Source organism: Diabrotica virgifera, chromosome 1, assembly GCF_917563875.1.
Source record: "Diabrotica virgifera virgifera chromosome 1, PGI_DIABVI_V3a".
Lineage (NCBI taxonomy): Eukaryota > Metazoa > Arthropoda > Insecta > Coleoptera > Chrysomelidae > Diabrotica > Diabrotica virgifera.
In genome coordinates this window covers 76,415,988-76,437,540 of record NC_065443.1, presented here as the reverse complement: position 1 = coordinate 76,437,540, position 21,553 = coordinate 76,415,988, and positions in this window count along the sequence as shown.

Sequence of the window (21,553 nt, the reverse complement as noted above, 5' to 3'; positions counted from 1 at the left end):
CATTGCTTAGATGGAAACAATAGCCTTCATATGCGGAAGTATTCTTCCATAATGACAAGTTCATCCGTTAAGCGGAAAACACACCGAAGCGATAACGGCGCGACAGCGCTCACGATGGCGATCGCGATCCAACCCCTCTGAAGCAAACAAGTGAATCAGCACATACTTGTCGCGATCTGCTGGCGATCAAAGGAATTTGTGCAGCGTTCTGACTGAGATTGCAGCGATATAATTAGTTTAGCGTTCAGAATGCAGCAGGTTACATTTACAGCAGGACGATGCAAATAAAATGCATTTGTGGCTTTAGGTATTGACATTTTAAATTAGTTTTAGTTTTTTACTTTTTAAATTATGTTATGGACTATATCAATACTTGTATTGTTTTGACTATATGTACTTTAGCATGTTTATATTAGGTTATCCTATTTCAAATAAAGTATTATTTGTATTATTTGTATAAAAATGGATATCTCAAAATTTATTGAAATTGTTAAAAATGATGATATTCTACGACCTGTCCAGTGGCGTAGATGAAGATTGGGGGGCCTCCCCGTGACAATTTTTGTGGGCCCCCGTATTTTAAATATAACGACAACTAATAACAGTATAATTACTAAAATATGTATAAATGACAATATTTGGCATTTCTTTAATAAGTCTTCATCAGTTAGTGTTCATAGATTTTTTGGGAATAGCCATAAAAACCTATTATACGTGTATTTTAATCCGACAAACCTATTATTAGTAAGTTGTTGCAATATTATATCTAAATTTACATTGAAAACATTAACTTTAAAACTTTTTTGTTCTAAGTTGTTTTTTCGTCGCAGCTACGCTCATCGTAACATTCTTTCTACGTTTTATCAGTTTATTTTTAAATTCCGGTATAATACCCCACTATTCTGCTATTCCTACTGCTTTTGCTAAAGTATCGGAAAACGAATTTCTCATTTCTCGAAGATTATCACTAGTGTTTCCAAAAAGTTGAAGGTCGACCTTTGACTCTGCCGTTTCAGATGGCAAAAGTTTTGATGTTGGATTAATAAAGTTAAGTATCTTAGAATGAATAGTAAAGTAAACGACAAATTCAAAAATATTCATATGCTCTAATAATGCATTAGCGTCGGAAAGCTCGACGCACAGCCATAACAGCATCATGTCTGGATGAGAACATGGTTTCACATAACCCTTAACCTTTAACTACACGCGCTGGTGTACTTTGTACGCCAGATATAAAAATTCTACTGGAAATATATTTAAAAATTTAATTTTTGACCTTGCTTATTTTTCTAACCTATCACTGGAATGTGCTTTACAATTTGGTTTTAGTTTCGTTATAATCGGCGTTCTGGAAAGATCGTAATTTACATTTTATTATTTGTTGTTTCCGGTGGTGGACAATATACCCCAGGATTATATTACTATAAGTCGTAATATAAGTACATATTTTAATTGTTTTTTAGTCACTATGGCAAAAAATATATTTTTCTTTGTAAACAATACTTTTTCTCCTGTTAAAAATCACATTTAAAAAATTTTTTTATTAGTAATTTTATTTATCATGGAATCCAGTTATTCCATGATTCCAGTTATAAATCCCAATTGGCTTACTGAAAAGGAACTCCAAGTATTCACTGATGCCGAATAAGGTTTATAACAAACAACTAAGTGTATTTTTTCAAAAAAAATTAAACAAATCCGCTGTTTTTAAGTGTATTTTCTTGTGGCGTACAAAGTATGCCACGCGTGTAGTTATGTTATAACTTGATGCGCGGGTAGTTAAAGGTTAAGTGTTGGCAAAAGTGGTGAATCCAAAGTCATAATAGTACATAGTACATCCCATCTATTAATACTTGCACTAAAAAAACATAATATTTTAATTATTCTATCCTAAAAGAAAACAACTACTGTACACCAGCAACGGCATCATTCAACACAAGGTTCAGATTATGGGATGCACAATGCACAATAATCATATTGAAAGCAGTTTTTCAATGTCAGAAGCTTGCCCCATCATACCCCTTTCCTCTGCAGTTGTGTAAGGAAAGGTGCTTTGATTGTTTAAATTTTAGAATTTCATTTACAAGAGCTTCTACACTTTGGTCTAATATGCGAATAAATCTCAAAAAACTTTCAACAACTTTGAAATATCTTGAGTAGTATCAATAATTATTGAATAAAAACCACTTTTTTTAACACAATTAAGTAATAATTAATCTGTTTTCAGTTTCTTGAGCTAGCAGTTAACTATTTTCAATGGGAAATAAGCCACAATTTTACCAAAAAAATGATTTGATTAACGTTTCGACGCCCAAGTCGGGTATCGTTGTCAAAATACGCGACTTGTAGTTGGTACCTGATTTGGGCGTCGAAACGTTAATAAAATCATTTTTTTTTGGTAAATTTGTGGCTTATTTTCCACTGAAAATAGTTGATTATAAAAATGCCACAAGGAAATAGCTTCAAAATAACGAGTTAAATACTGTCAAGTTGACAAATAAAACCCTAAGTAACACTATGGTTACCACAATTACGTTACGACTATTTCTGGTAAATGTACTTATTTGAAAACTAATTAATTCAAATTTCATTCAAATTTTTTGCATACAAAGAATAATTTAGTCGGACATTAAACGTTGAAGGCACCACGGGTATTATAATAATAACCCTTTCGCTCAACGTATATACCTCGGGCCGAAGGCCCTCGGTCTATACACCATTGACCTCAAGCGTTATTATCCTTATTATAATACCCTTGGTATCTTAATAACGATAATGTTGTGTTTAATAAATTAATTCCTCTGTAATTCTTCGGGTCCGATTGGTCTCCCTTTTTAAAGAGAGGTGCACATTAGGATTCATGATCTTCATTCTTGTGGTATTCTGTTTTGTTTATTGTTTCTATTATTTCTTGTTCTATTTAGTTGGTTGGCCAGATCCTGTTCTCCGTACTTTAGGAGTTCATTAGATATTCTGTCCTCTCCTGATGATTTTCTATTTTTTAATTTCTTTAATTCTTCCTTTACTTCTCCCTCCTCAATGCTTATTTCTTCGTTTGTCGTCACCTCAGGTGTTCAGGTAGTGGTGGTTCATTATCGTCACCTTTAGCAAATAGATATCGAAAGTAGTCTGCCTAGAAGTCGTGTCCCATTTGTTTTGAGAAGCTCTACCAGTCTTCTAAAATCAAAATCGGCTGATTATCACGATAGCATGAATACGGAGATGTTTGTGAAATGGTTAAAAGAAAAACTGTTTCCACATTTACATGAACCATCTGTTTTACATCTCTCAGCTTTTTACATCTCTCAGCTTTTTACATCTCTCTCTGTCTTGTGCGGCTTGTATCCAGTTACTGATAACACGTTTCAGATTTATTTCGCCCTCTTACCTTTAAAATAGTGATAAGAGAAGTAAGTAATTATTAACACGTCCTTATACTGTTATCAATTTCCTACGAAATAATCTCGTATAAATTACCACCCTCGCGACTGATCTGCACACCTAGTTACTCAACAGAGAAAATTTGCCGCGACCCAAGAATGGAAATATTTCGCCGACCTATTTTCTTGGTACAAATGAAGTTTGTATTAGGTCACGTTTCATGTCGGATTTCCCTACCGAAGCCGACAACAAAATGGAATGTAAATTGTTATGGAGACATCTGCCTCGCTCGTTCCATTGGATAATTTTAATAAAGCGCTATTTTCCATAAAATATCGTAATGTATTCTAGAAAGTAACTCTTGTTGAATTAGCTGCGAAATGTAAACCGTAAATACGTGGTTGCGCGTGTTTGTGACAATTAAATTCAGTCAAGACCCAAAGCATTGTATATTACTCAAAGATAACATAACAAAACATACCTAATAAGAAAAAGCCATGCTTTAGAGAGGAAGTGAAGATTAAATATGAAAAAAAGAAGAAAGACTTTTTACAATACAAAACAAAAGAAACACAACAAAAACAACACAACGAATCAGAAACGAAACGAATATTTTAGTCAGTAGTCCGTTCTTTAACGGTAAAATATTTCAAAACCTCTAAATTTTAAAGAACCGCTTGGATTGACATGAAATTTGGCATACACATAGCTAACAAGTCAAAGAAAAAAAGTGATATTGTGCCGAAATGTGCTTTTGCCCTGGGGGTGATTTTCACCCCCTCTTGGGGGTCAAAAAATATTCGTTAAAAGTACTATAGATAAACTGGTTAATTTTAAGTAACTTTTGTTCTATAGAGTTTTTTTACTAAGTAAATACTTTTCGGGTTATTTGGCAATGAATATGTTCATTTTTTCAACAAAATAGCCACGCTTTTACACGGTTTTTCGCAAATAACTCAAATAGTAATAGGTCTGGATCCCGCGTATAAAAAAAAGTTGATTAATAGCAAGCTGAAAATTTGTTAATAGCTTAAGGGTGTCTAGTCAGATAAACTTTGATATATGGGAACACTGGAACAGGGGCAGTTATAATTGTGGAACAGGTTAAAAATTTGGAACGGTCAGACCACGAAAACCGGACATTTATTTTGTCCGACAGAACAGACTTAAACTCTCCGAGCAGAGATTAAACTCTCATGCAAAAATCAGACTGCTATTTATCACCAAATGGGCGTTTTAATGAGTGGAACATGTAGAATATATCAAATGACAGGAATTATGACAGGTGATAAATAGCCGTCTGATTTTTGCATGAGAGTTTAATCTCTGTTAGGAGAGTTTAAGTCTATTCTGTCGGACAAAATAAATGTGCCGTTTTCGTGGTGTGACCGTTCCAAATTTTTAACCTGTTCCACAACTAAAACTGCCCCTGTTTCAGTATTCCCATATATCAAAGTTTATCCACCTAGACACCCTTAAGCTATTAACAAATTTTCAGCTTGCTATTAATCAACTTTTTTTTTCATACGCGGGATCCAGACCTATAAGTATTTTGTCGAAAAAACATTCTTAGCAAAAATGTAGCCTGTAAAATATTTAAAAAAATTGTGTAATATATCACGTCTCTATACCTAGTAGGAGCAGAGTTATAGCTAATGAAAAATAGGTTCATATTCGTCAAATTCCAAATGGAATATTTTAACGTGAAATAACCAAAAATGAAGCACATTTCGGAGAAAACTCGTTAAAACTTATTTAAAGTGTTTAAAAAAACTTCATTTTCGTTTTATAAAAAAAATGCTAGCATCAAAAGTAAACAAGTTACGCTCAAAATTAAGTTAGTCCCTTTTTGTTTTGGTAAAAAAATCGAGAAAATCACCCCCTAATTAGTATCTTAAATGAACTTAATCGTTACTACTTCACAAGTTTCTTGACTTGTATGTATTGTTTATATAATCTGTAAGTTTCATCGGTTCAAAGTCCTTATTATTGAAAGGGCTGTAGTTAAAAGGGGTTGAACGAGTCACTGATCACGAATGTATGCAAATTTAGAAACACCAAATCTTAATCAATTTTTGTCTAACAGAAAAACAAAAAAATACATGATATTCAGAAAAGCAATGCTGACTTTTTTGTTTTTCGAGATTTTTGGTATCTCTAACAATTTTTAAGTTATTTTGAAAAAAACATATTTTCAAAATTAAAATTTTTAAAAATTTTACGTTGGAACTTTACCGCGCTGAGCAGATGTGACGTGAATTGTAAATTGTAGAATTCCCTCATCTTCCTTAGTCTCAGCATCCGTATGGCTTGCAAATTGTAGAAGCCTCGGAGGTGTAACCAGAGAAGGTTCCCATTGTTTTCATTCTGGTGGCATATGTTGTATGCCATTAGAGTGAAAACTTAGTCTTTTGCTAGCAGTTGCCGCTAGGGCATCTATGCCATTGCGTTCGTTGCAATTCGGGACTGCACGCTGGGGTTTGTTTTGGTTGGATCAGGGAGAGCAGCATATGTGCCTCCTGATGAGAGACTAATAAGTTTCGAAACCGGTAGAGGTGCTTGCAGCACTCTCTGATTGGACTGGAATATGGTTCGGCTGTATTTTCGTTTTGCAACGAAATTGAAAATGGTAATTCATTTTTGATTTACATTTACTCTGTGTGGAGTATGAAGGGAACCAGTCTCGTTGGAACTTTACCGCGCTGAGCAGATGTGACGTGAATTGTAAATTGTAGAATTCCCTCATCTTCCTTAGTCTCAGCATCCGTATGGCTTGCAAATTGTAGAAGCCTCGGAGGTGTAACCAGAGAAGGTTCCCATTGTTTTCATTCTGGTGGCATATGTTGTATGCCATTAGAGTGAAAACTTAGTCTTTTGCTAGCAGTTGCCGCTAGGGCATCTATGCCATTGCGTTCGTTGCAATTCGGGACTGCACGCTGGGGTTTGTTTTGGTTGGATCAGGGAGAGCAGCATATGTGCCTCCTGATGAGAGACTAATAAGTTTCGAAACCGGTAGAGGTGCTTGCAGCACTCTCTGATTGGACTGGAATATGGTTCGGCTGTATTTTCGTTTTGCAACGAAATTGAAAATGGTAATTCATTTTTAAAAATTTTACTTTGAAACCAAATTTTTTCAAAAATAAACACTTTGAATCGATGAAACTTACAGATCATATAAACACAACATAAGTAAAATAATTTGTGGAGCGGTAACGATTAATTTCATTTAAGTTGCTAATTAGGGGATGTTCTTCTCAATTTTTCCTTTGCCAAAACAAAAGGGACCAACTTTATTTTGAGCGTAACTTGCTTAAATTTAATGCTAGAAACTTTTTGTAAAAACAGAAATAAAGCTTTTTTGCTTTAACACTTTAAAAATTAATGGGTTTTCCCCAAAAAGCGCTTAATTTTTTGGATACTTCACGTCGAAATATTCTATTTGAAATTTGGTAAATATGAATCTATTTTTCATTGGCTATAACTCTGGTTCTGCGAAATCCAGAGACCTAACGCGTACACCAGTTTTTTTTTTACTTTTTATAGGCTATATTTTTGCTAAGAACGTTTTTTTCGACAAAATACTTACTTTTTGAGTTATTTGCGAAAAACCGTCTAAAAATGTGGTTATTTTGTTGAAAAATGAACATATTCACTCGCAAATAACTCGAAAAGTGTTGACTTGGCGAAAAAGCTCTATAGAACAAAAGTTACTTAAAATTAGTCAGTTTACCCATTTCCGGACTTACTTTGGAAATATATTTTTTCACCCCCAGGGCAAAAGCACACATCGGCACAATATCACTTTTTTTCTTTGAGATGTAAGCTATACGTATGCCAAATTTCATGTCAATCCAAGTGGTTCTTTAAAATTTAGAGCAAAAACTGTGAACGAATGTACTACAGTTAGAGAAGACTGACAGACCTTCTTAAACCAAAATAAATGAATGGTCAAGGGAAGAACGACGGATGTCTATTTGCAAGCATTTTCGGTAAAATGAAAAACAAAGTTACATATTTATTGTTTTCCCCCCTTGCGTCCAACCTTGTGACGTGATTTTAAGACGATTATCATCTCCATTCCCTTGCCCATTCACAGGTTGATAGTACTCTTTCTAAGCTAACAGATTGCACAAAAATCGCAAAATGGCCAATAATTGACATACATCATTTTCCCTCTGACCCTTCAAATGGAACACAACTTCTAGTCAGACTACTTTCGATCTCTATTTGCTAAAGGTGACGATAAATAACTACCAATACCTGAACACCTGAAGTGACGACAAACGAAGAAATAAATATTGACGAGGGAGAAGTAAAAGAAGCATTAAGAAAATGACTAACGAAAGCACATGATTCACTTCATCAATAAAACATGCTTTCCACCCGCATGCAATATAGTGTCTCTTTCACTCAGTATCGGTGTGTTTTTTGGATTTTATATTCTCGTCCTGCCAAGTCCGTTTTATTTCAGCTTTAGCAAAAATCCAAGTTTCGTCTAAATAAACAAATTAAGCGTGCACTTTTTGAAAATTATTATAGTTTTAAAAAAACCTTTTAAAAATTCTTTTGCGAACGACACTAGCCAGGCACTCTTTTACACAAGTCTTTTATAGAGTTTTCCATTTTGAACCTAAATCCGGATATAGAGATTAATGGCATTCACTATTTTTCACAGACGAGTACAGATTTTGCCGACTTTTAGATAGCCCTGGAACACATTTATGGCCAAGACCAAGAGTACAAGAAATCAAAGACCGTGTCAGATGATTCATCTATTTCAATGTGGTACCTAGTGTTAGTTATACTCCAGGGTAATAAGTTAGAAATAGACCATGTTCGGACACTCAAAGATCCAGGCAGCTGCCTACTTTTTTAGTTATTGTAGATCTGTAGGAAGAAAACCTACCTGTTTCCTGCCTAGAGTTCGCGTCCGTTTTTAATTATTAACAATTTAGTGCAAAAATCGCTATTTTTGCGATTTTTGCACCCCATTCAAAAGCTAAATAGTTGACATAAAATTACAAGATTTAATTTTTTAGAACATGAAAAAACCTTCAAAATGCCGATTTCTGAAAGTTAAAAAGTTAATTTGTTGCTACGTAAACTACAAAATAAGTGAAAATTGTTATTTGTTAATAACTTTTACTAAAACTACCTTAGAATTTTAGTGTTTCACATAAAGTTGGAAATTGGGGTACTTAACAAACCCTCAAAATCTGGGACGGATCCATTAATTAGTTTAAGAGTTATTCTAATTGTTTATCCCAGAGACCTTTATTTTGCAATAACATAAGACAGAAAATAATAAAGATACGGCAATTCTGCGTATGCCAAATGAAAGTAGAAAACTGATGCTATCAAAATGTACAAAGAAAAGATAAAATTATCTAATATAGTCAAAAATCCTAATTAGTATGGTATAACTAGACCCAAACCCAGACATCCAAAGTGAAAGATATCCTCTAACACCAAATTGTTCTATATGGTCCACATAATGTTAAAAAAAAAGTCACACCATTTTGAGCGTCCGATTTTGGGGAGGAGAGAGGAGAGAAATCGGTAATTTCGTAGTTTTGTATGTATTTCGTCAATATTTCTAAAACTATGCGGTTTAGCATGGACAACCTGCTATACAAAAATGTTTTACATTAAATTTGAAATAAAAAAGGTCCGATGCATAATCGTTCTAAAATGAACGGTTCCAAAGTTATGGAGGTAGTATAGTATAATTGGTCCAAAAAAAGGCCTAAGCCAGACATCCAAAGTAAAAGTTTTCCTCCAACACCAAATTGTTCTATATGGTCCACATATTGTTCAGTAAAAAGTTACACCATTTTGGAGCGTCCGGTTTGGGGGTGGGGAGCAGGGGGAAAACTCGGTAAATTAGTAGTCTTTTTAAGTTTTCCCTCAATATTTCTAAAAATATGCTTTAGCGTAAACAAGGTTCTATACAAAAATGTTCTACATAAAATTTAAAACATGAAAGGTCCTTTACATAATTTTTATAAAATCAACGGTTCCAGAGTTACGGAGGGTGAAAAGTGGAGGTTTTCGATACTTTTGATATTTTTTGGGCAAGTTATAATATTATTTACTAATGAAAGAAATTTTCTTTAACAGGATTGTGTTTTGTAAATAAAATTTTCTATTTCAGTGACCGACGGAATGTTAGTGATAAGCCCTTGAAGAAACGTCAACCTCACCACCCAAAATGATCATCAATTGTCCAAAAAATATAAAAAGTATCGAAAACCTCCACTTTTCACCCTCCGTAACTCTGGAACCGTTGATTTTATAACAATTATGTATAGGACCTTTTTTGTTTTAAATTTTATGTAGAACATTTTTGTATAGAACATTGCTTAAGCTAAAGCATAGTTTTAGAAATATTGACGAAACACGTAAAAAAACTACCATATTACCGACTTCTCCCCCATCTCCCACCCAAACCGGACGTCCAAAATGGTGTAACTTTTTACTGAACAATATGTGGACCATATAGAGCAATTTGGTATTGGAGGAAAACTTTTACTTTGGATGTCTGGGTTAGGCCTTTTTTGGACCAATTATACTATGCTACCTCCGTAACTTTGGAACCGTTCATTTCAGAAGGATTATGCACAGGCCTTTTTTATTTCAAATTTAATGTAGAACATTTTTGTATAAAAGGTTGTTCATGCTAAACCGCAAGGTTTTAGAAATATTGACGGAAAACTTAAAAAACTACGAATTTACCGATTTCTCCCCTCTCTCCCCCCCAAACCCGACGCTCAAATGGTGTGACTTTTTACTGACCAATATGTGAACCATATAGAACAATTTGGTGTTGGAGGATAACTTTCACTTTGGTTATGCCATTTTTTGGATCAATTGTATCATACTAAATGCCAAATTTGTGAAATTTTGTAGTTTATAAACATTTAGAATAACTTTAAAAATATTGTCTGTAAAAAAAGTCATTTTACATATTACAAGAGCTGGTATTTTACACGAATTTTTAAAAATGTAGTTCAATTGATGGCTAGTCGTGGTAAGTGAAGGTGGAGCTGGGACCCGACAAATGCACGAGTTCAAAAACTAAAAAAGGCAACTTAAAACAAAAAACATTTTCTATATCTCGGGATCTACTTAATATGTTTTGATCGTTATTTTTTTAATTTGTATGTAATTTTCTGTACATTACAAATATGCAATTTGTCTAGACATTTATTAATTAATAAACAGTCTAATTTGTTTAAACAATTGTTGAAAAAATCATTTTTTCCCAAAAATTCATGATTTTAATCATACGATCGTTATTAATCATAGGAAAAGTTAAGTTATACTTTAATAAATAAATTATCTTCAATAAATAATAATCTAATAAAAATCATTTATTTATTAAAGTGTACTTTTTCTATGATCATTAATGATACTAAGATTAAAAAAATAGATTTTTGTAAAAAAATATTTTTTCAAGAATTGCTTAAACAAATTAGACTGTTTCTTAATTAATAAATTTATAAACAAATTGCATATTTGTAATATACGTAGAAATTACATACAAATTAAAAAAGAAAGATCAAAACCCATTGAGTTAATCCGGAGATATAGAAAATTATATTCGTTTGAAATTGCTTTTACGGTATTTTAACTGGGTGGATTTGTAGGTTTCCCTCTACTAATCGTTTGAACTACATTTTTGAAAAATCGTAGAGGGTGCTGTGAAGGTAAAATGTTTGTGCAAATTTAAAAAAATTACAAATCCCTTTCTTTAAAATGGCATTAATGAAATTTCTTAATTATTATAAACAAATTAGCTGTGAATTAAAAAAAATATGGCTAACTTTGTCCCAAATGAATCCAGGATAATTTTTTTATTTAAAAATTCGTGTTAAAATACTATCTTTTCGAATATATAAAAATATTGTTTCTACGGACAACATTTTTAAAGTTATTCTAAACGTTTAAAAATTACAAAATTTAAAAAATTTGGCATTAGGACTTTTCACTATATTAATTATTTTTTTATTTTTTTTAATACATTTTGATATTATCACTTTTCTACTTTCATTTGACATACTCAGAATTGCCCTATCTTCATTATATTCTGTCTTATCTTATTGCAAAATAAAGGTCTCTGGGATAAACAAATAGAATAATTCTTAAACTAATCAATGGATCGGTCTCAAATTTTGAGGGTTTGTTAAGTACTTGAATACCCAACTTTGGGTAAAACACTAAAGTTCTAAGATAGTTTTAGTAAACGTTATTAACAAATAACGATTTTCACTTATTTTACAGTTTGCGTAGCAACAAATTAACCTTTTAACTTTCAAAAATCGGCATTTTGAAGGGTTTTCAATGTTCTAAAAAATTGAATTTTGTAATTTTATGCCAACTATTTAGCTTTTGAACAGAGTGCAAAAAGTCAAAAAAATCGCGACTTTTGCAATAAATTGTTAATAATTAAAAAACGGACGCGTACTCTAGGCAGGAAACAGGTCGGTTTTTTTCCTATAGGTCTACAATAACCAAAAAAGTAGTCAGCTACCTGGATCTTTGTGTTGCCCCAAGAAAATCCTTATTATTCTGGACTATTATGGCTTGGGCTGAAATTTGTGTCAAGACACTATTAATGGTATGATATACAGACGGAATATTATTTGAGCATATTATTATTAATTTTCGTGAAGCCATTGGGGACCAGTGTTTTTCTCGACGATACTGCTCTACCACATTGACCTGCAGTTGTCTAAGAAAGTAGAGATTTACATCTAATTCCTCATTTGGTGTTACCCTCGGGCTTTCCAGACCTCAATCCCATTGAACATGCTTAAGACATGCTACAAAAAAGGCTTACAGGTCACGTAGACCCTTCAGCAACTTCGAGAACTCTTACCACGGTTATGGCGAGAAATTGCTTAGGAATATCTTCATAATTTAATAGATAGTATATGCCACGTAGTTTCTAGTGTTGTTGTGAGACAATAGATACTACATGGCATACTATCTATTACAGAATAGAAAACAATAGAAACATGAGAGTATTGAAATTAAATTTAACTAAATGGTAGGGGAGCCCAAGCGGAGATTTTTGCAGTTACTCGAGCGCGTAAGATTATTACATGGTGAGAAACCTTGTACCCTGAAAATGTACCTCTACCATATATTGGCTCTTAATGCAGGGGAGTTCGTTAAGGGTGGCCGAAAAAAAATCTATCCTTAGAAAAACTCGAAATCGTCAGATTAAAATAAGGTAAGTTAAGTACATGCAAAACAGTGTATATTTCAAAAATCTGATGATTTCAGTGGGGCGTAATAGTGCAGTCACCGAAGGTTTTCACCTCCGATTTCGTTGAACCTCCATAGATTTCATCAAAATTGGTGAGTAATTAGAGGATACCTCAAGCACAAAGGTGGCATAATACCAACTTGCGCTTTTACCCTTGGGTTGGATGCCACCCCTTCTCGGGAATGAAAATTATTTTATTAGAAATAATACCATAAGTCGATAGAGGGACAAATTATAAGCAACATTTGTTATAAAAAGTTATTAATATAAATCAACACTTTTTGAGTTATTAAAGACCAAAGATTTTATTTTTTCGTAGAAAATGCATGTTTTAAATCGGTTTTTCACGTATCACTCAAAAACTATAAGCTTTAACAAAAAAGTTATTATTACTGAAATTGAAGATAATAAAAAATTCATTACATTCCTCACATAAAGAACTAAACTGATGTTAGTTCAAAGTGAGTTATTGGCAATTTAATGTGTATTTTTTTCGACGAGTACTTAAATCTAAGTATTCAAGCTTAAATAGCGGGAAAACGATGCAATGTATAAAATATACCTGCTAAACATTTGTCAAGGTACTTCAGAACACCTATCAAATGATCTTCAGCACAAGGTAATAGCGTCAAAATTAAACAAGTTATGATGAAAATAAAAGAACCCTTTCGAATTTTTTAGGAAAAAGTGAAAAATAAAACATACGCCATTTCCACAAAAATGAAAATTTATAGTAATCCTTACCAGAACTTTTTTATATTAGCATAAGTAATGATTTCAATAATTTTGACCGGTTTAGAATGCATATTTTGAAAAAAAGATATAATTTTAAAAAATCATAATTTTTAAAATAATTGTCATTTTACAATACGTAAAAAATGATACATAACGAAATTTTAGTTTTTTCTGTATCAAATATTTTACCTGTTTTATTATTTTTATAGGGTAAAAAATAACCGAGATAGAAACGTTTAAATCTTAAATTTTGCTGTGAGAACCATGCAACCGGGACCATTTAACCTTTTTATTTTTAAAACAGTAAGGGGTTTAAAAGATTAAATTCAATGTGTTTAAATAGCCCTTGGAATTAAATTTCAAATCGTTTTTAGATGAACCTGATATCGTAGACATGAACGGATATATTAAAAAAAAAACAATAACATTTTTTGGAAACATTTTTAAAAGATAAATTTTGAAAAAATTTTGGAGCATAAATTTTAATGCTATCAACATGTTCGGGGGTTAATTTGATAGATATTTTTAAGTATTTTGACAAATGTCTAATAAGTTTATGTTATAAAATGCATCATATTCCCGGTATTTCAGTTTGAATACTTAGAGTTTTTACTCGCCGATAAAAATATACATTCAGTTACCTATAACTCACTTTTAGTTAACATTAAAAGGGCTTATTTAATTTTTTATTAGCTTCAATTCTGGTAATAATAACTTTTTTATAAAAACTTACAGTTTTTGAGTTATTGATGAAAAATCGGTTGAAAACATACATTTTTCTCAAGAAAAATTAAAATCTTTGATCTTTATTAACTCTAAAAAGTTTTGATTTATTTTAATAACTTTATATAACAAATATTGCTTAGAATTTGCCCTCTATCGACTTATGGGGTTATTTTCAAAAAAATATTTCTCACCCCCGATAAAGGGTGGCATCCACCCCCAGGGTAAAAGCGCAAGTTGGCACCATGTCACCTTTTTTCCTTGAGATATCTTCTAACCACTTACCAATTTTCATGCAAATCGATGGAGGTTCAACGAAATCGGAGGTAATAGCTCATATCCACCTTCAGTGACTGCACTATAAGGAAATGGGTGAGTCCCAAAATTTCACAAGAAAAAACCGAATATTTCGCGAAATGAATGACAGATCGAAAAATTAAAAATACTATCTCAATATTTTTCAAACATCTATCGAATGATGCCAAACACGACTCCCCACGGAGAGGGGTGGGGGGTAAATTTAATATTTTAAATACGAATTCCGCGTTATTTCGCGAAATGAACATCAGATTGAAAAACTGAAAAATATACTTATCCAATATTTTTAAAAAATCTATCAAATGGCACCAAACACGACTCCCCACGGAGGTGGGGTGGGGGTTACTTTAAAATCTTAAATAGGAGCCCCATTTTTGTTGCAGATTTGGATTCCTTACGTAAAAATAAGTAACTTTTATTCGAGACATTTTTTCGAATTTTGGATAGATAATCTAAAAAAAAAACGATTGTTGGAAATGGAAAATTAAATTAAAAATGGAAAGTCCCCACTAAAATGGAAAACTTTACTTAACTTTTTTTGGTTTTAGGACATACTCTTCAAAACCCAATAGGTCCCCAAAGCGCTCGAGTGACTTCACATTTAGCATACTTTGCTCCCCTACCAAAAAGAAAATAAAAAATAACTAAAGTCGAAAACCAACAGGGGAATTCGGTGACGAAAAAAACTCAAATAGTCAAGGAAATACAAACAGACCATAGAACAACTCTAAACGTGTCGGCTCGGAAACTCTCCCTAAAATAACTTCCTCGAAAATTAGGCATACTTTACAGCCAATGAAAAGAAGAAGATGCCAGGTAGAGTTCAAGCAATAACACAGGGCACAATGCAAAATTTAATTTTTATTTTTTGTGAATAGTTGTTCGTTTTTATAAATTTGACTGGAGGGAATAATATTCTTTGGGAATAACTATAAAACATATTTAATTTAAAAAATAATAATAAATAAATTAATTAGAAGTTGTTTCTAGATTATTGACAATATCCATAACTTATGCCACGCAGTATATTATGTTAAAAGGTGTTCCGAAAAAAGTGAAGGGTCATCATTTTGATTTAACCTCTTCTTATAAATAATTGAAGGACGGCACAGTAAATGATTGCAGTTCTTAACTCCCTATAATTTACAACCATTCTGGGTCAGTTCTTATTGATGGTCAGGTTCTACTGTCCGTATCGTTTCGCTGGGGAGTATTAAAAGAGGATGTTAAAAAGGATCCCGATTTAAATGAGGAATTATTGAAGGATGCTGGTCCTTGCAATTATAAATATCCTCGAGAATTTGGAATATTTTAAATATAACAGCGAGCAGAAAATAAGGGATGATTTACTAAGTGGAAAATGCTTTGTTACATTAAATAAAGGTTCCAAAATATTCAATAAGAAAATCGACGTTAATTTCTCAAAATATACCGATAAAGAAATTAATAGACCGGGGCATTTAGCACAAACTAAATCGATTTTTAAATACAGCAGCTAGAGACTTACAACTTTTTGCATTGTGTTTAGGATAATGCCAGGAAAAAATTCTACTATAGAAAAACGGGTGGAAATGCCTATAGCCTAATAAAATAAAAAAAAAGTCAAAATGTAAATTCGTACAGGTTAAAACAAATTTTATATCAAAGTTTAGGTGGGTACAAAAGATGTTTTCGAGAAAGTATCCAAATCATACAAGGGGATCATTGTTTAAATAATTAAAAAGGGGTCATTTTTGCAAAAAATTACGTTTTTAACAGCTGAGGTAATTCACTTATTAATGAAGGCCTATGGGATTTTTTCTGCAAAGTTGAAGGGTAAATCTTTCACATAGGACTTACTAATTTAAATTTGACCCCCTATTTATTTAAATAATTGTATATAAAACTTTAAAAACAAATTTGCAAAAAAATATTTTTAGCGTTTTAAATAAGCGCTATAAAATATTTTATTTTACAGACTAAGTTGCGCTATATTACCAGTATTAAGCAAAAAAAATTGGTCGAAAAATATTTAATATTTTTTGAGATGTTGAATTTGTTTATTAAATGTTACTATATTTTCAATTCCAAAAACGCGGTTGTTGCCAAAGAAATATTCACCTGCTTAAGATCTCATTATTTTTATTTTTATGTATGTTTTCGATAACTGTATTGATTAATTCAAATTTCATTTAAACTTCCCCCTAAAATGGCATTTGAAAATTATTCAAATTTGTTTATAATTTGTTTTTTTAATAACGTCGCGGGGACTAAGTATTTTGAAATGCCGTTACGATAATTGGGTTCCTGGGAATTTTTTACTAATTAACAAAATTTTTCTGTCGTGTAGCTAGGGGATAGTGAATGATTGACCCTTCCCAAATTCTACGCCACTGAGCGAATTACTATTTTAGCGAAATTTTTCCATTCTCCAATACTTTATATGTAAATAACTTTATTGGTATCGATTAAGTCATCAGTTTGAGAGATATTGGAAGTTTAAAATGAATGAATGAATGAATCAAAATAAATATGCCGTTTCATTTTTAACGTATAGTATCTCGAAAACTAATGACTTTATCGTTACCAGTAAAGAGTACATTATTTACATAGAAAGTATTGGAGAATCTAAAAATTTCGCTAAAATAGTAATTCCCTCAGTGGCGTAGAATTTGGGAAGGGTCAACCATTATCTATCCCCTGTCGTACGCCTCTGGTAGTAGCTAGAAACATTTATTGATCGCAGTTTAGTAGACTGTATAGTACCCATACTTTCTGCCAAGTATGATAAGGATACGTCAAATAGTTTGAAAGTACTTGGTAAAAATAATTTTTAAATTTTTAAATAAAACACCCTGTAACTCAGTAAGTAGCCACATTTTATTTAAGTGATTTTAGTTAAATCTTAATATTTTTAGGTCTAGAATCTACAACTTAGAGATTCGACATTCTTAATGAAACTTAATCCTAAAAGGGCCCGTAGTAATATAACTCCAAGAAAAAAAAAGAAGAGGAAAAAAAGACAAAAAAATTTGTTAATTAGTGAAAAATTCCCAGGAACGTAATTATCGAAACGGCATTTCAAAATATTTAATCTCCGCGACGTTATTAAAAAAACAAATTATAAACAAATTTGAATAATTTTTAAAGGCTATTTTAGGGGGAAGTTTAATTGAAATTGGAATTTATCAATACATTTGTCGAAAACATATATAAAAATAAAAATAATAAGATTTAATACAGGTGAATATTTCTTTGGCAACAACCGCGTTTTTGCAATTGAAAATAGAGTAACATTTAATAAACAAATTCAATATCTCAAAAAATATTAAATATTTTTGGACCAATTTTTTTTTACTTAATACTGATAAAATAGCGCAATTTGTCCTGTAAAATAGGATATTTTATAGTGCTTATTTAAAACGCTAAAAATAATTTTTTGCAAATTTGTTTTTAAAGTTTTATGTATAATTATTGAAATAAATAGGGGATCAAATTTAATTTAGTAAGTCTTATGTGAAAGATTTATCCTTCAACTTTGCAGAAAACAATCCTGTAGACCTTTATTAGTAATTGAACGACCTCAGCCGTTAAAAAAGTAATTTTTTTGCAAAAATGACCCCTTTTTAATTATTTAAACAATGATCCCCTTGTATGATTTGGATACTTTCTTGAAAATACCTTTTGTACCCACCTAAACTTTGATATAAAATTGTACGAATTTACATTTTGATTTACATGTAGTGTAATTTTATTTTACTAGACTACTAGGTATAACTGAATTCGCTCTATCGAGATTCACTTTGACACTGACGTTAGTAATTTTTTTTCTACGAGCGTGCAAAAATGTCTACTTTCGCGCACGCGTTTTAGTTTGGAAAGTTTTACTTTTCCGCACGCGTTTTACTTTTCCGCACGCGTTTAGATATTTTAATATGGTTTTAAAATAATTATAATACATGCAATAAACTAATATTTAGATATTATTTACTATTTTATTTCAAATGTATTGTTGTAGAATGTTTTTTTGGAAAAATTCAGAAAAAAAAATTATATTATAGACCACGAGATAGTAGATTTTTTTCACCCTGTATATGACCAAAAATTGTATAGAGTATAATTTAGTTAATGAACAGTGCTTTTTGAAGGTGGGGAACATTGGGGAAGGTGAAATCGTTAATGTGGTTTTCGTTAATGGGTTTTTTGAAAGGATTTACAGACAATGGTTCGAAAATATTGGAAAGTGCATGATATTTCGTTTTGTGAACATCAATAGGATTTTTGTAAATAATTCGTAGAAGGTTTAAACAATAAACAAATTTTATTGAGTTTAGAAGGTAAGGCCTTTTGTTTAGTGTTTGAAAAAACGATAATAATTTGATGTCTCTTAGAATTTTAACAAAATGAAAAGTTGGATACAAATTAAGTTCGTTTTCTTAGGAAAGGAAAGTATGAATGTTTTGGGTAGAGAGGTTGTTTTTGATTGGTAGAGAAAGATCGATGGAAGGGATGAGAATGGGGAGTCGGAATTTCAGCGAGCAAGGAGAAGACTGTGCGATGAATTTTGGGAGAGATCAGTCCAGTTTTTTGAAAAGTGAGAAGTCAGTGTAAAGTGGTGAAATCGGCCTTTGCGAGCAAAATCAAGTTGAAACGAAATTGTTGACCGGTTGAGAAGTAAAATTTTCCTGTGTCCGAGAAAGATTCCTTTTGTTTTGTCTAGAACGACATCTATTTGCACAAGATATCGAGCATGGAGAAAACTGAGTGGAGAATTCGAGCGAGTCCTGGTTTTGTTTGTTTTTGAAGCAGTTTGGACGAGAGGGACCTTTTAGCAACATCAAAAGAGTACGTGTGGGAGAATCAAGGACAACGCAATCTGGGAAAAGAAGGAGTGAAGAAGCAAAAAGCTTAGTCAAATCATTTGTCGAAACGGAGACAGCTTGTTTATATCCACACCATATATGCTCATTTTTTTTTGTGTTGAACAGTTCTATAACTCAGTTAGTCATTCCAACTTTAAGTAATCAATTCAAAAGGAGAAAAGTAAATTTTAATATTTAGTATGAATAAACAATAATTTATTTAAATAATTTTTTTTTTGTTACAACAAGGAGACTTCAGAATTAAAGCTTGATTTATTAAGTAAGAAATTGTTGCAAAAATTTAGATTTTAGTATTTTTTTTAAATCTTATTTAAACAGCATATTGGATAAATAAATAATAGATTACATTTATATGATATTGAATGTGTTTAATTTCCCTGATTTATCCTGGAAAAAGTAAGCAGCTAGAGATACTAGAAGCCATAAATCGAAGGTTTTTTTGGCTTGGTTTTGGTTTGGTTTTGTTTTTACATAGGCAGAAATTAAAATAATTGAGTAATTAATTAAATTAAGAATTTGCTAATCAATCTAATAAAAGAGATAAAGTAGAGCATAACAGTATCTTGTTGTGTTCCTGTTTTAATGAAATTAACGCGATTATTTCATTCATAGGAGATTCTGACCAATAGAAAGCTACAGAAATCTGAATTAAATCGATAATTTTTGATAATCTCCCGTCGTTAAGTATATTACGTCAGATGCCCTTCGTTGCTACGAAAAAATACATTCAGTGACATTAATGACAATTAATGTTTTAAAAATTATGAAAGTGATGACTTTCAATCGTCAAATATTTATAAAAACTGTGTGTTTAATGGTACTTACATAAATAAATTACAATAAAATTTTGGTTTTGAACAGTTTTATTCATGAAATAATCGCAACAAATTGCACTCGACCTCTGAAATTAATATATAATTTTTGACTGTCAAAGTGTCACTCGGGAAAAATTCAATAATTTCAGAGCTCTTGTGCAATTACTACTGACAATTCGATGAAATAAAATTATTTTGACATATTATTCGAAAGTCAAATCGGTAGACAATAACAGTCGTTTTGAATCATCGTCATGGAAACCAAGATCGTCGTCATGCTAACTAATTATATTGAAAGTTTGGTTTTGACAACCTTGTCAAAGAATTAATTTGTGTATGTATTTTCATATTAATTAAATTAATTGATTAAGATTTGGTCACTTTTTAAAGACTCGTAGAAAAAATATTGTTCCTAACTCTTGCAGAAAGTCTCTTTTCCGCACTCCACTGCTTGACAAACTCCCGCTTCGCGTCGTTCGGCAAACTGCAGTCGCGTGCGGAAAAGTATGACTTTCGAGTTTCTGCACTTGTTAGGAAAATAACTATTTTGGGAAGTTCAGTTGTCAGAAGTGACTGGAAATTACTACACAACCAACGCACCTGCTCATAGCCAATATTATTAATAGTAAACAGACATAAAAATAACATAAAACTTACGCCAATCAATAATTATTTATTTACACCATTATAATGTATTGATAACAAATGAGAAAATTATTTATTGTACCAAATAAAAATAACTTGTAGAAATAAACTCCACAAAATTTTGTGAGATTAGTAGACACTCCCACTATTTCTAATAATTCTTCTTTTTTTAATGAAAGATTAAGTTGATTTTAGCAGTTAATAGTGTGAGGTAGGAATTTTTGTGTTGTATGTTTCCTATTCCGAATGTGTCAAAGTGAATCTCGGTAGAGCGAATTCAGATGTACATTTTAAAGTGAATAAAGTGTATCCTAAAGTGCACAAACATGTCAAAATATGTGTATTAAGGGCCAGATTTTATTACTCGGTGGTTTTTGGGGCCGCTAAAGACAAATACGCCATCAGAAATAACTACCGGAGCATCTGGTGCCCAGGTTCACTGCTAAGGCACGTCATTTTCTGAAGTTTCCAAGGTTTTCCGTACTAAATTGATACACACAGATTACTCGTAGGTTTTTGGGGTCTCTGAACCAGAATACGCCATCAGAACCGACCTTCGGTGCACCTGCTGCCCATAAATACTCCAGAACATAACAAGCCTTAGCAGTGACCTTGAGCAGAAGGTGGTTCGGGGGTCGGTTCTGATGGAGTATTCGTATTCAGCTACCCCAAAAACCGCCTAGTAATCTATTTGAATGTATTTATGACCGACAACCTTCGAAACTCAAAGCACACAGGTGCTCCGGGGGTCATGATAGCATATTCATATTCAGTAACCTTAAAACCCCTTGTAAATAAAT